This window comes from Macrobrachium rosenbergii, chromosome 44 (assembly GCF_040412425.1).
Source record: "Macrobrachium rosenbergii isolate ZJJX-2024 chromosome 44, ASM4041242v1, whole genome shotgun sequence".
NCBI classification, from domain to species: domain Eukaryota; kingdom Metazoa; phylum Arthropoda; class Malacostraca; order Decapoda; family Palaemonidae; genus Macrobrachium; species Macrobrachium rosenbergii.
In genome coordinates, this window is record NC_089784.1 from 25,995,504 (window position 1) to 26,010,503 (window position 15,000).

Sequence of the window (15,000 nt, forward strand, 5' to 3'; positions counted from 1 at the left end):
GAGACTGAATTTCACCAAACTAAGTAACGCATGCTCACTGCAGGATTCGTTTTACATAGGTATGCCACAGCTGAGGGTTCTGCATCTATGGAAACATTTAAAGTTACCTTTGAAATTAAATTTCTTTTTCAAAACTTATAAATTTCTCCAGAAACCTAAATGAAATATAAATACTACTCACCTCTCTTTTCTTTCATGTTAGCATTCCTGGATTAATGGTTGTCCATTTGGGTATCTGAAGCTTCCTCAGATCATCTTGCAAAGAATTTTAGCCCCAGGGACTTGCTTATTCTATAAAGATTAGTATCAGGACTAGGGTTCAAGTCCTACAGCAGGGAACACCTGAAATCATAAATGCTCTGTAATATGATAAAAAACTAGGCAAAATACAAAATGCAAAGAAACCAAAGCAGCAAAATTTGACAAGGACATATATGCTTGCTGTAAATCTGCACCAACTAGAAAATAGATAACCCAAACAACAATATAATACTTCTGGTACAATAAAGTCGACGTAGTGGAACCCATATATTATGCAAGGAAAAAGACGCCCTCCAGAACTGCCATTTTAGCTGAGGAAGAATAGGAAAGATGGAAAGGAAGCAGATTATATACAGAACATGGAGGAAGGGGGACATTCCTTTATCTATCCAAAAGCCATTGAAAAAAAAAGGAAAAGCAAGGCTACCCATTCCCAAGGTTGTAGAACTCCACAATACACAGCTCTAAAACTTCCCAAGGTTTGCTAACAATGGTTTATGGTCAAGACGCCCTCCAGGACTGCCACATTCCCTTAGGAAGAATAGTAATGATAGAAAGGAAACAGAATATAGAGAACATGAAGGAACGAAGATATGTTTATATCTACCCAAAACTTTTTGAAATATAAGAAAAAATACAAGTAAAAGCGAAGAATGCGGCTTAAGGCTACCCAAGCCCCAAGGTTGTAGAACTCCTAATACATAAGCTCTGGCATTACCAATGGTTGGATGTTATATGGTCGTCATCCGGCGTAAGGCAAAGAAAGTTTAAATATAAGATTATTCAGTTGACACAAGTAGCCTAACAAGAGCAAAAGAAGGGATGTCAGTCGATCAGAGTTACCTCTTAATGGGTATTCGTTTCAAGAAGACAGACAGACAGAGTTTGGAAGGTTTTAGTTAAGTTTTCTTGTTAACATGTAAGTCACGTATTACAAGCAGTGTCATTTAGCAATATGTAAAATAATATATATAAGGTGATCACCCAACTGCCTTGATTTGTACGTTGAAAAAACATAAATTTCTTTTAAAACGTCCTTTATAATAACAGAATATAGACGTTTTAAAAGAGGAAGAGATATTATACGAAATACAAGAGACGGCATAAAAGGGAAAATAAGTTAAGTAAAAGTTAAACTGAAAAGAAACAACCATAAACCATCAGTCACTTCTTTCACGAGTATCAAAAGTCAGTGACATCCCTGTATCAGAAAACTATTTCAGAAGAACTATTCACACGTGTGTGTTGGAGAGAGAGAGAGAGAGAGAGAGAGAGAGAGAGAGAGAGAGAGAGAGAGAGAGAGAGAGAGAGAGAGAAGGAGCAAGGCTGGGGAGAAACACAATTAAGAATAGTTGAATATGAATAGGTCTGAGTCCATTGTAGAAGGGCAAGGTCATTAGTCATAATGGGCATTGTTCTTAAAGTCATTGTTCAGTTTCATTAATGCTTTCAGCTAGGTGAAAAGTTCATTAGGCTTCGCTTACTTGTGCGTTTTTCTCTCCTTGAGCGTGAGTGTGTGTGAAATCGTCTTTATTTTTTCAAAGAAATGATTAATGAATTGTTTTTTTATCGAAAATATTTTCATTTTTCATTATTTTCCCTTTCTCGGGGGTTTCTGCTTGATATCATGAATTTTTAATAACCTTTTCTAATCGTGAAATAAGAGATGAACTAAGTTTATCATCAGAAATAAAACAAAAGCTCCAGATGTCATACATTTCACAAAATGTTTCGAGATATTCCGCCCACTCTTCAGAGTGGAAAATAAAAAAGTTAGAGTAAGTAAATCTTATGTGAATGTTGAAATATTAAAGAAAGAGGTTGAAAGCTGCGGAGCTGAGTTGCTTACAGAGTGTGAAAGAAATATAAAAATGAAAAGAAATATAGTGATGTAAAAAACAAGTGGTAGAAATATAAGAAAATATATATCATATGTTTTTTACGTTATAGTCGTGGGGAGAGAATGGAGAAAGACAGGTTTTCAAATAAAAAATGTTAGGGAGAGAAATCGGAGCCAGAGAGAATTCTGGCTAAACACGGTGGATTGCCTGGAAATTAAGACTGATGCTACATAAAGGTGAGTGGTACAGTGTGCAGGTATACAGACGCTACGGGGAAGGACTGTCTTTGAGCTTATGATGCCATTGGTGTTTTGGAAACTTTCCGTAAAAAGATTCATCAGTGATTTAAGGAAAAAAAAAAAAAATTGGCCAGACTATTTTCTCATTTCCTTCTAAATGTCATATCTCATATATATATATATATATATATATATATATATATATATATATATATATATATATATATATATATATATATACAGATACATATATATATAAAATACATATATAATATATAATATATATAATGTATAAATGAATCACGAAGATATGGAACGTGAAGGATGTATAAATAAAGGCAAATGCCACGACGGAAAGTGAAACAACAGACACAAGGTCCTTTCCTAGCAGACTGCTAGTAAAAGACCTTGTGTCGAAAGGCCTAGCAACCACTCCATTGTTTCATTTCCTTCATGGTATTTGCCTTTATATACATATATATATATATATATATATATATATATATATATATATATATATATATATATATATATATATATATATATATATAATATACATATATATATATATATATATATATATATATATATATATATATATATATATATATATATATATATATATATATATATATATATATATATATATGTAGTATACATATATATATACTATATATATAAAATTATATATATATATGTAATATAATTATAAGTAGTATACAACTGAAGTAAAATTAATTCTTGTTTTTAAGCAACGAAATCCAAAATCAATTTATATCCCTTCATCATCCCAAGCGATATCATAAAATCTTTGTTTGCATCATCATAAAGTCCCTCTGTGCATCCCTGAAAATGGTTAGTATTGATCCGAAGCGATTAAAGTTATGTAAACAAGGGAGACTATTATTAGAATAAATGTTGGACGCTTTACTGCGGTATCTGGGGTAACGGTATTTCCCAATATCTGTGGCGGTATTTTGCAATGCCATGAACAGTTGGTTACTCCTAATGCCACCTCTCGAAATAGCTTTGACTGTATGTATGTGTATAAATTGAAGTTCTAGCATAAATCTGTTATTCAAAAACACATTTTTAAGAGCGAAATATAAATAACTATCTTGGAAATTATAGCATATGTGTTTATTCTATAGTATGAGGGCTAACTAATTCCAGAAAGTGACACGAAACAGTTTCCATCAATTTTAGACCACAATATTCAACGAGACATTTCACTGTCCCTGAAAACCATCGCAAGAAAAAGGGTATTTCGTGGTCAGCATATCGATTAAAGATAATGACTTTCCAGCGTTGCTATTCACTGGAGACTTTCCATGACATGCCTTTCCAGCGACACGGTATGTAATCTCCGGAGACAGAAATAAATAACGTAACTTAGTCATGAAGGACAACAGAACACTTCCATTTCTTCCCATACCTGAAGCTGCACCCACCCACGATGGATCACCTCCCATGCAGCCTGACACCCCATTTGTCCTTCACGAAGAAATGACGTAACTACCTACTATCCATTCATGGCCCTTTCATCCGTCGCCCCTCCACCCCAAAACCCCAAATGACCATCACCAGCCAGACAATCTCCCTCCTTCCCTCCCTCACTTTATCCTTCTAGTTTACACTGTGAATAAAAAAGTCATTCGTTAGAGAGTGATGGAACCATTCAGCCTCCTAGATTAAAGCTGGAGGGTCAAAGGAAGAGAAACAGTTTAGGATAAATAACTTTGTTGTCGCCCCACCCGGGATCCATTTTTAGGCTCCCTTTCAGGTGTATCCTTCGTCCTGATTAAATCTCCCTTCCTTTTCCCGTCATACAATGCGTAAATTTGTCTTACTTTCCTTCTTCTCTTTTCTTATCAATTTACAGTTTTCTAGCTTATAAATTATGTATATGTATATAAGTATATACACATATATGTATGTATGCATGACAGTAAGTATATTTACACATACACACACACACACACACACACACACACACACATATATATATATATATATATATATATATATATATATATATACATACACATATGTATATATATATATATATATATAGTATATATACACATATATATATATATATATATATATATATATATATATTTATTTATTTATCTATATACGTATTGGTCTAAGAATAATATATTTCTTGAATCTATATGTCACATTAAAGTGACTTTTAGTAAGACTTAGGTAGTGTGGCTGAATATTTTGAAGTTGATTTAAAAAGGTAATGCAAAGTTTTAAACGTAAGCTTCGCAGGACTATAATCCTATCAACTTCTCATATTCGTTGCCTTCTTCATATTCTTAAAGGTATTTCTTTATATTCATTGCTTCACTTTCTTAATTAAATCACCTGCATGAACTGTATGATAATTACTCAATAGTTTGCGTTGATTCTACACGTTTCAACGAACAAGAGAAAACGTTGAACAAAACGTTATCATATTGACAACCGGTCTATTTCGGTTCAATTAAAATTAACGTGATTTCGACAGATATAAAAAGTACGCATTTAGGGGTAGCGCTGGACAGCCTTGTCTTCACGCCCGTTCCAAAATTAGATTTTCTGGTTTAATTTTTAAGGAAAAATGTATTCACTGGTATTATAGTGTTGAAATTTTATGACCTCACGTATAAAAAAAAGTGAAGTAAAAAAATTTTTTATTTATTTATCTATTTATTTACCTTTTTTCTTCATTCACTTACGAACAAGACAGTATTTCTTATTCTGTTTTAACATTTAAACACTTGCTCTCCCGATGCCACTTGTAAACATGGATACTTATCCTTTATACTTGATACTGAAATTTGAAGTACAATTAATAAAAATACAGTTACATAAACACAAACATTTTAGTCTTTTGTGGAAAAGACTTAGATGTTTCCTAAACTAGACATTTCACTCTCCATTGTCTGTACAAATAATACAACAAAAAAGGAACAAGTAACAAAAAACAGCTAATTATAATCTTCTGTTTCTATTGAGTCAATGCCTATTTCCAGTCGGCTGCTCCATCTAATTGGGATACGTAATTTGTTGCAATTCGATAATTTCCAATAATTTTATGGAAATTAGTTAATAATAAACGTGATCACCATTCCTGCCAATAAAGAAAGTCTTTGAAAGAATTAATGAATACGGCATAATTAACAAATATGTTTTTCAGTAAACAGGTAATTAATGGAATTGGAATATAAATTTTGGGCCAAAGGCCAAGCGCTGGGACCTATGAGGTCACTCAGCGCTGAAAGGGAAGTTGAGAGTAAAAAGGTTTGAAAGGTGCGACAGAAGGAAAACCTCGCAGTTGCACTATGAAACAGTTGTTGGGAGATGGTGAAAAGTATGATGGATGAAAGATAATACAAACAGAGGTACAGTAAAAGGAGTGAAGGGGGTTGCAACTAGGGGTCGAAGGGAAGCTCCAAAAAATCTAAAGTAATACATACAGTGCACCGCTTGAGGTGCACTGCTGGCACTACCCACCTACGAGTAATTAATGAGACAAACATTATAAAACAGGAGTCTATAAGACTCACCCTTAACAGATATAACCTACCAATGGTGATAATACTCAGCAATGTCTCTGTTAGTCACGTCATAAGTCTTCTTGCTTAATGTATTGACTCGATCATTACCTTGTCCACACGAGGTGTCGAACTCTGGCTCGATCGTTTGCATAATTGACTTACAATGTGTATCAGCAAAGCAGTGAGTCACCGGCGACTGACTTTTTTAATGAAAAACACACGGGAATCATTTGTTTACCGATCCGCTTGGATGTCCATTGCGTGTGTACTTGGATAATGCTATTAGTAGGATATCTGTCAGGATAACCCGGAAGGATTAGGCTCGGCCGAATTGGACGGTTGGTTAAAATAACGAGGACAAATAGATATGATGTAGGTGATGAAGCAACGGCTTTACTCGAAGGTTTACTGATGCCCGTCAGTGTTGTGTGTTTATGAGTTAGAGCAAATCCTTGTATAGCGTAATATATATATCAAATTACATTGGTTTAATCATAATGGAAACTGTTATCGCTTTTTTTGTGATTCTATTCCTAACTAGCGATATTCACGGTGAGCTGGGTCACAGAAATTCATAATTAACATATCAGGGTATCAGAGTTTTTAAACTTAAACATTACATTGATGATGGGTGTATGCTTTACAATTTATGTTGTGTTACATATTATACAAGCAAACAGAAGTAAAAATAAGCATGAATATATATATATATATATATATATATATATATATATATATATATATATATATAGTACATGTATATATATACATATATTATATATATATACTGTGTATATATATATATATATATATATATATATATATATATATTGTCTCGACGGAGATGCGTACAGGTCGAATTACCTAACTGCATCGCGAATTACCTAACTGCATCGCGAACACTTTCATAAAACTGCGAGGACATGATGAGTTCCAATATTGAAGACTGGAATGTCACTTTACGCCCATACGCCCGTAATTACCTACAAACGATATATATATATATATATATATATATATATATATATATATATATATATATACATACATATATGTATATATATACATATCTATATAAATAATATATATATACACATATTTATATATGTATATACATACACATAACAATATATATATATATATATATATATATATATATATATATATATATATATATATATATATATATATATATATATACATACATACATATGTATTATGTATGTATGTTGTATATAAAAAATGGAAAACGGTAATTACTGATTGAATGTACGTGCATAAAACGTTAGAAAATAGATAAATAATTATGAAAAGTTCAACTTAAGCTTCCGATAGTCTTAAGTGCTTTTTCATAAAACGTAATATTATATTAAAAACATGCACGCTCAGTAAAACTCTTTTCTTATTGATTTTACATTTGTAAATCATTCATGTCATTCTTTTGCGTTAATACTATATGCGGTTATAGTTACAAAAATTATGTTCCGTTTGTTCAGTATCCCTATGTGGAGCTCTTTTATAAAATTTTCAGCACAAAGTACTATAAACTGCAACAGTGTACTGTTCGCGTACAAATTTAACATCTGTAATCCTATGCAGTTCAGTCTAAATCAGATGGTTTAGGTATTGAGTCACTTGTATCCCAGTCGAATGGTTTATTTCTTTTTTATTCTACAAGCAATAAAGCGTAAGTAAATGTACAATCATTTTATTTATTGTGTTACACTGTTTAGCTCCCTAAATGAAATCATGATTTCCCGCCTCTCTTGGTATTGTATGATTGGTTTTTAAGACACTTCTGTTTCACTAGTCTACTAAGATTGCTTAAATATAAAAAATTTCTAGGCTTTACATGCTAACACTTACGGTCAATCGACAATTTAACTTGATTTCCTCGAATATACCGATATACAATTCTAAAAAACACACATATATCAATGCATCGCTAATTGTTTTTGAAATACAACATACGATTTTGTTTATTCAGTGTGAATTCCACTGGTTTGAAGTGCATTACCCTTGAATGTGAATGGTAAGGAATGAAAAGGAAATGGATTTTTCTGGGAAAATTCGTAACAAGTTAACTCTAAAGTCGAAGATTACCATTCGGGATTGATTGATTTATGATTACTAAATCTGGCGTCACAATGCCATTCAGAAAATCCGAATGTATTGACAGACAGTTTTCACTGAAGGCCACTTAAATCTCTCTCAAACTATATTTATGTTTTAATTAAGCAGATGATGGATGATGAGAAATGTCATTTACAAGCAGACGATATAATCCTTATTATCAACAATGAAATGAAAAGCTAATCAAGTTGTAATTAAACGGGCATTAGCATAAGATATTTACTGGACTTTGTCAATAAGCCATTAGAAATATCATCTCTAATTTAATGACATTTTGATTTCAAGAGGTTTTTCTCTATAGTAGTGTGATAATATAAAATTCAGTTTTTATTGTATCACTCAAGGGTTTTAATTTTCTGAACAGAAGACTATTGTGCCGGCTTTGTCTGTCCGTCCGCACTTTTTCTGTCCGCCCTCAGATCTTAAAAACTACTGAGGCTAGAGGGCTGCAAACTGGTATGTTGATCATCCACCCTCCATTCATCAAACATAGCAAATTTCAGCCCTCTAGCCTCAGTAGTTTTATTTTATTCATGGTTAGTTAGACATAATCGTGCGTCTGGCAACGATATAGACCAGGCCACCATCAGGCCGTGGTTAAAGTTTCATGGACCGCGGCTCATACAGCATTATACCGAGACCACCGAAAGATAGATCTATTTTCGGTGGCCATGATTATACGCTGCAGCGGCTGTACAGAAAACTCGATTGTACCGAAGAAACTTCGGGGCCTTTTTTACTTATCAGTTGCAAAAGCTGGTCGGATTCTACGCGGATACTGGACACAGATAGTACTGAAAATTCTGTTGATCACTAACATTAAATGATTATTCGCCATAATATTCGTTTTCTATAACTTAGCTTGGATTATATTTACAATTTTAGATTACAAAATAATGCCTGGCGAATAATATTCGTTTTCTATAACTTAGCTTGGATTATATTTACAATTTTAGATTGCAAAATAATGCCAAATGGTTCAGTAATATATATATATATATATATATATATATATATATATATATATATATATATATATATATATATAACATATATATTGTATATATATGTATATATATATACATGTATATATGTACATATACATATATATATATATATATATATATATATATATATATATATATATATATATATATAGTCATTGTGCGTCTGTTCATCTAAGTAACGAATTATGTACTTGAGGTACCTGTTAATAGGAAGACTTTGGAAATCTCTATTCTGGTTCTCTGACGGTAGAGGATAAAACAAACCACACCCAGATGACAAATATTCGAAGGGGTTAGTTGAAGCTTGAAAATGCCTATTGAAGTAACTTTTGAGGATACAAGGAAAACAATTAAGATATCAAATGTTAAATAAAAAAACCTTTGGAGCTGAAGGGAGTGTGATTGAGAAACTTTGGCACAGTAAAGAAAGTCTGATTATTTAACTGATCAGGGTGGACAAGGCACATATATATATATATATATATATATATATATATATATATATATATATATATATATATATATATATATATATATATATATATATATATATAAATATATATGAAAGTATCAGAGAAATAGGTGAAGTGAATGATTATTTCTCTACATAAGAGTAAATGTGAAAAAGGAGAGTGCAAGAGATTTAACATCACAGGGATAGAACATAAGGAAGATGGGACATGAATCGGGGGTTTATTATCAAATAGTTAGGTGAGAAAAATAAAAAAGCTGTATTTGGTAAACATACACCTTAATGAAGAAAATGACAGAATTGATAGCAATACCCAGCAGATGGTGCTGGAGATGTATGATGCAGTAAGCGTAAGAGTGATTGGTTTGATTTAGAAGTTAGTTTGAGAAGAGGGTGTTTAGTAAATCTAAGAATAAGATGATGCGGAAAGACAAAGACCCCACACACGCTTACAGGAGAACAAGTATGTATGTATGTATGTATGTATGTATGTATGTATGTCCCCATATATATATAAATATATATATATATATATATATATATATATATATATATATATATATATATATATATATATATATATATATGATTGATAGACAGATAGACAGAGATAGATAGACAGACAGATAGATAGATAGATAGATAGATAGATAGATAGATAGATAGATAGATAGATAGATAGATGGACAGATAGATATGTGTGTGTGGTTCTGTTAGCTCGTTTTAAAAAAATGGCTTTTTTTAGGGACAGGAACGCTTTAAGAGTTAAAAACTACATTATTTTTCATACAAATTTCAAACCTGAAGGCTGTTGGTTGTGTTTTCATACATTATCCATAAGAATCTACGAAATTTTACTTTTAAAACTGACAAACTTAATTTTACTGGTACATACAAAAAGAATCTAAAACAAAAGTTTCTTTATCGTATTGCAGTGAAGTAAAGTAAGTGAAAGGAAACGGCGCTAATTAAATCTCTCTCTCTCTCTCTCTCTCTCTCTCTCTCTCTCTCTAGATTGCCTCTAACAGCGATATATTAAAATTCGTGTTTACCCTAGGCTAACTCCGAGAAGGCTTATATATCCACTGTTAATTAAGCCAAGGAATGAAAGGAAAAATATAATTGTATTTTTAGAGACTCCAAATGCAAACACGCAACAAAAAGATAAACAAGTAAACCCGACATTCAGAAAGGACTCAACCTTTTTTTTAAATCTCTGCATTCTTTATCAAATAAGAAATTAAGGTTTGATCATACTACATGAAGTACAGACCAGCATAGCTCGACAATGTCGACCGGTGGTTAAGTAGAAGGTAGCCATGTCCAGCACTGGAGCATAAATCTTTGAGAAATTATCGAATTTGCGAGTACCCCTGTTCATATCATTTTCTGGGACCAGTTACAGCTGTGGGCATAGTATATATATCTTTACTACCACTGAAGGTGCTTCTGATCTTTGCCAATATCAGTGATAGAGCTGATATATACTAACATTGATATATTATGTGATGTTATTAGAAGCTGAAAAGGTATATTAGTATTTATAACGATAAACACTGAATGAGAATGCTGTAATAACGTTTAGAGAATTGTTTCTTCTTTTTGGCAAGTGCGTTTAAAAATTTTGGAATATTCATATATCAAGTAAAAAAACGATTATATTTGGTCCAAATTCTGGTAGACGTATACACTATCAACATTCAAGCACGCTATATTTTCAACAGAAGTTTATCGTATAGGATATGACACTCTGTTGCCTTCTGATTTCACAAAGATTTACACGATCTGCATTTTGTGAAATGAATATAAGATATTTGTATGGCAGGCTTTCTTCCTATATAGTTTATTATAGTTACAAGTAAAAAATAGCGCAAGAACAATGAAAAGTATGCGTTCCGCTATAATGCTGAAACAGCACAGGCATTCACATCCATGCGTTTTCCTGTTGATCTGTTCAGATTTCTTCTCTTACTTTTCACCAGCTGTTAATTTCACTTCAGATTTCATCATTCGCATGAATTCTAAATATATCTCAGCTGCTCGTCGTACCACCTTCCTGAGCAGAGTTACTTTCCAACAAGAAACAAATCTCCCGAGTTGGACTTCGGTCGACGTATCGCTCTTGATTACGCTTTTGCTTGTTCAAAACACGAAAACACTCGTCAAACGGACTATCTCTTCTCTCCATCGTTACACTGCTCACATTTACACTCCGTCACCTTCTCAATGCCGAGGAGTCATGGAATAGCTTCTATGTATGCTGGAGCATCCATGTTTAATGCACCAATGATAGTCATCTTTACTGCGAATACGCTCTCAGTTTAGGTGGATACTTTGTCCAACGGGTGATACTAAACGGATAATCGAGTCTAAATACTGTATATCACTAGTGTTTTAAGCAAGAGTGGAAAACCTAAGTGACGTTTACCAGCTGATCTTGGCAAGTTATGATTGCTGTTGCTAGGCACTCAGGTTTAAGTCCTCTGGACTACGACAGCAGAAGATATGATGTTTTTTTTTTTGTTCTTTGCCGGCATAGCTCACGGTGTTGCCATGGTGACTGCATGGCTTGTCTTTGCACGCTTGGTGATTCCTCGTGAAATTAAGTTACTTTCAGGATAACGAAAGTTAAATTTAAAGATCATTGTTATCCTTTACAATGAAATTTAATGAGATTTTGGTCTCTAGCAGCCTGTACCTTGGCATGAGCACGGGAGCGTGAAGGGTTTTCTCAGAATCCTTACTTTCGTTTAACTGGGTTCTCTCTCTCTCTCTCCTCCTCTCTCTCTCTCTCTCTCTGTATATATATACATGTACATTATATGTGTACATATATATATATATATATATATATATATATATATATATATATATATATATATATATATATATATATATATATATATATATATGTATATATATATATATATATATATATATATATATATATATATTCATATATATATATATATATATATATATATATATATATATATATTCATATATATATATATATATATATATATATATATTATATATAGATATATAAATATATATATGTATATATATGTATATAGATATAGATGGATATAGATAAATAGACAGATATATATATATATATTATATATATATATGTATGTATATAATATAAATATATGTATATATATACATATATATATACGTAAATTTACCCCTATAAACAAATCATGCCCGGAAATGAACGGCTCGCTGAGATAAAATCAAGGATGTATAAATTGAAATGAGTCGTTATTTGGTAAAAGAAACATTTAACTTCTTTTTACTTAACTCTATCTTTCAAAAAAAATTTCAATTTCATAAGTCTTCCTACTTACAAAATCCTTCTGTCGGCCAATGACTTCTACAATGCAAGAACGAAAGATAATTTCCACTCCGATGGATGTGTGACTCTTAGGGAATATAATCAACATTTCATTATGTGAATGTTTAGCAAATACAAAGAAGCCTTTAGAAAGCACAGTTATATTTCGTTATAAACGGTTATACTCTCTCCATCAATATTGTACATTTTTAGCAACACTGAATTCTAAATAGGTTCACGGAATTTTTAATCCAGTGGAACATTTTGAGAATTCAAAGAGCGTTTCATAATTTTAATTTACTAGGCTCTAAATTCATCATGAGATAAAAAAAAAAAACCATGTAATTGCAAATAACTAACAATAACTATTAACTTCTAATGATAGTGAATATTTGCGATCAGTTTCATGATTACAGGATTAACCCAGCCTTAAGTCTCACAAATGCCAAGAAATTACAAATTTCAAATATCACTTTATACGAGGAACCTTATACCCAAAACCAACGACACACTTTCCACGTTCAAATATTGTAAAAATATTACTTCACTTCTCTGGTAATGAAATACTGTACTAGAAAGTTGCATTAAGTGCGAATTATCATTTTGCCAGATTTCTTCCAAACATGAACTTAACATTCAGAAATTTATTGTTAAAAGAAACTTATACAGAATGTATGTGTTCGATACTTTTTTCTTGGGAGTTGAGCGTTTCAGATTACAATGGATTCTCGAGGAAGAAGAAGAATGAAAATGAGCAATACGCCCCATAACTTTCGCCGACTTTTTACAAATCTCTATCTGTTTTAAATAATAAATGCGCTTTCCTTATCTTTTACTATTCATGGAGAGAGAGAGAGAGAGAGAGAGAGAGAGAGAGAGAGAGAGAGAGAGAGAGAGCCTGCTGTTTAGCACTTTATTGCACGCCATCTTCTCAGGCAAGAGCAAGTATTGCAGAGGCATGAAAGGATTGTACCATGAAGGAAGGCAATTGAGTGTCTGTACGTCCCGGGGTAGTGTCTACTGCCAATAGACCTCCAATATCAATATCGCACAACACACAATGAGGCAAGAGCTAAATGCAGGAAGGCTCTATCAGGGAAGAGTGATATGAACGGCCTACTACAGTGATGAAATTCTTATGAGGATAAGATGGCAGGGCCCGAGTGATATCCTGTGTAATAAAGGTAAGGGACGGACAGACAGACAGACAGACGGACGCGGGGGAAGAGAGAGAGAGAGAGAGAGAGAGAGAGAGAGAGAGAGGAGGAGGAGGAGGAGGAGGAGGAGGAGGAGGAGGAGGAGGAGGAGGAGGAGGAGGAGGAGGAGGAGGACTCATACTGAATAGAAAAAGACTTGTTTTCGATCAAATTAAAGACAGGAAGACAGAGAGACAGGTAATAGAATCTCGTCGTATGAATGAGTAAAAAGGTTAATAAACCTGAGGAAGTAAAGAGGGATCAAGGGAATTTAATAATAGAACAGAGAATATTGATGCATAATAGACACCGAAATAGAATCCTCACACGAAGAAGCTATTTATGGTCGTTTCCATGGAAAATCCATTATGCCGCTGCTGACTTAGCACTGAATTATGTACTTGATAGTCATTGGACTGTGGTTGGTTACAGACAGGGGCCCTCTTATCATAAATAATAGTGTTCCTGTGCTATAAAAACTGACGACAATATTCGGGTGAATTTACAATGTCAGGTACAAATAATAAAAAAGGTACATTATGGTGTTATATATATATATATATATATATATATATATATATATATATATATATATATATATATATATATATATATATATATATATATATATATATATTCATCAACATCACGTGTGGAACAGAAATTTATTTCTGTTCCACGTGATTGTGTTGATGATTCTATCTTATTCACTCAGAAGGATAATTCGAATGAAATGATGTCTATTGGGTCATTGCTGAGTCAGGAAGTTGAAAACTCGCTGGTATGCAAGCAGTTAGCTTGCCCAGGTAATTCAAATGCAGTTGCTCTCAAACTTCTTTTAGACTTGTATGGCCTAGTGGATAACGCCCTTGCTTTCCACCTGAGAGACCTGGGTTCGATCCCGACGTGAGTCAGAAATTTATATATATATATATATATATATATATATATATATATATA

At 32.6% G+C, this 15,000-nt stretch overlaps 1 long non-coding RNA gene across 1 annotated transcript in view; it reads right to left on the reverse strand.

Moving 5' to 3' along the window:
- LOC136829439 (uncharacterized) overlaps positions 1-15,000 on the reverse strand; it is a 156,446-nt gene that overhangs the window by 139,421 nt on the left and 2,025 nt on the right. Inside the window, exon 2 of the long non-coding RNA XR_010850383.1 lies at positions 182-342. This is a non-coding gene — a long non-coding RNA (uncharacterized lncRNA). The remainder of the gene's footprint in view (positions 1-181; positions 343-15,000) is intronic.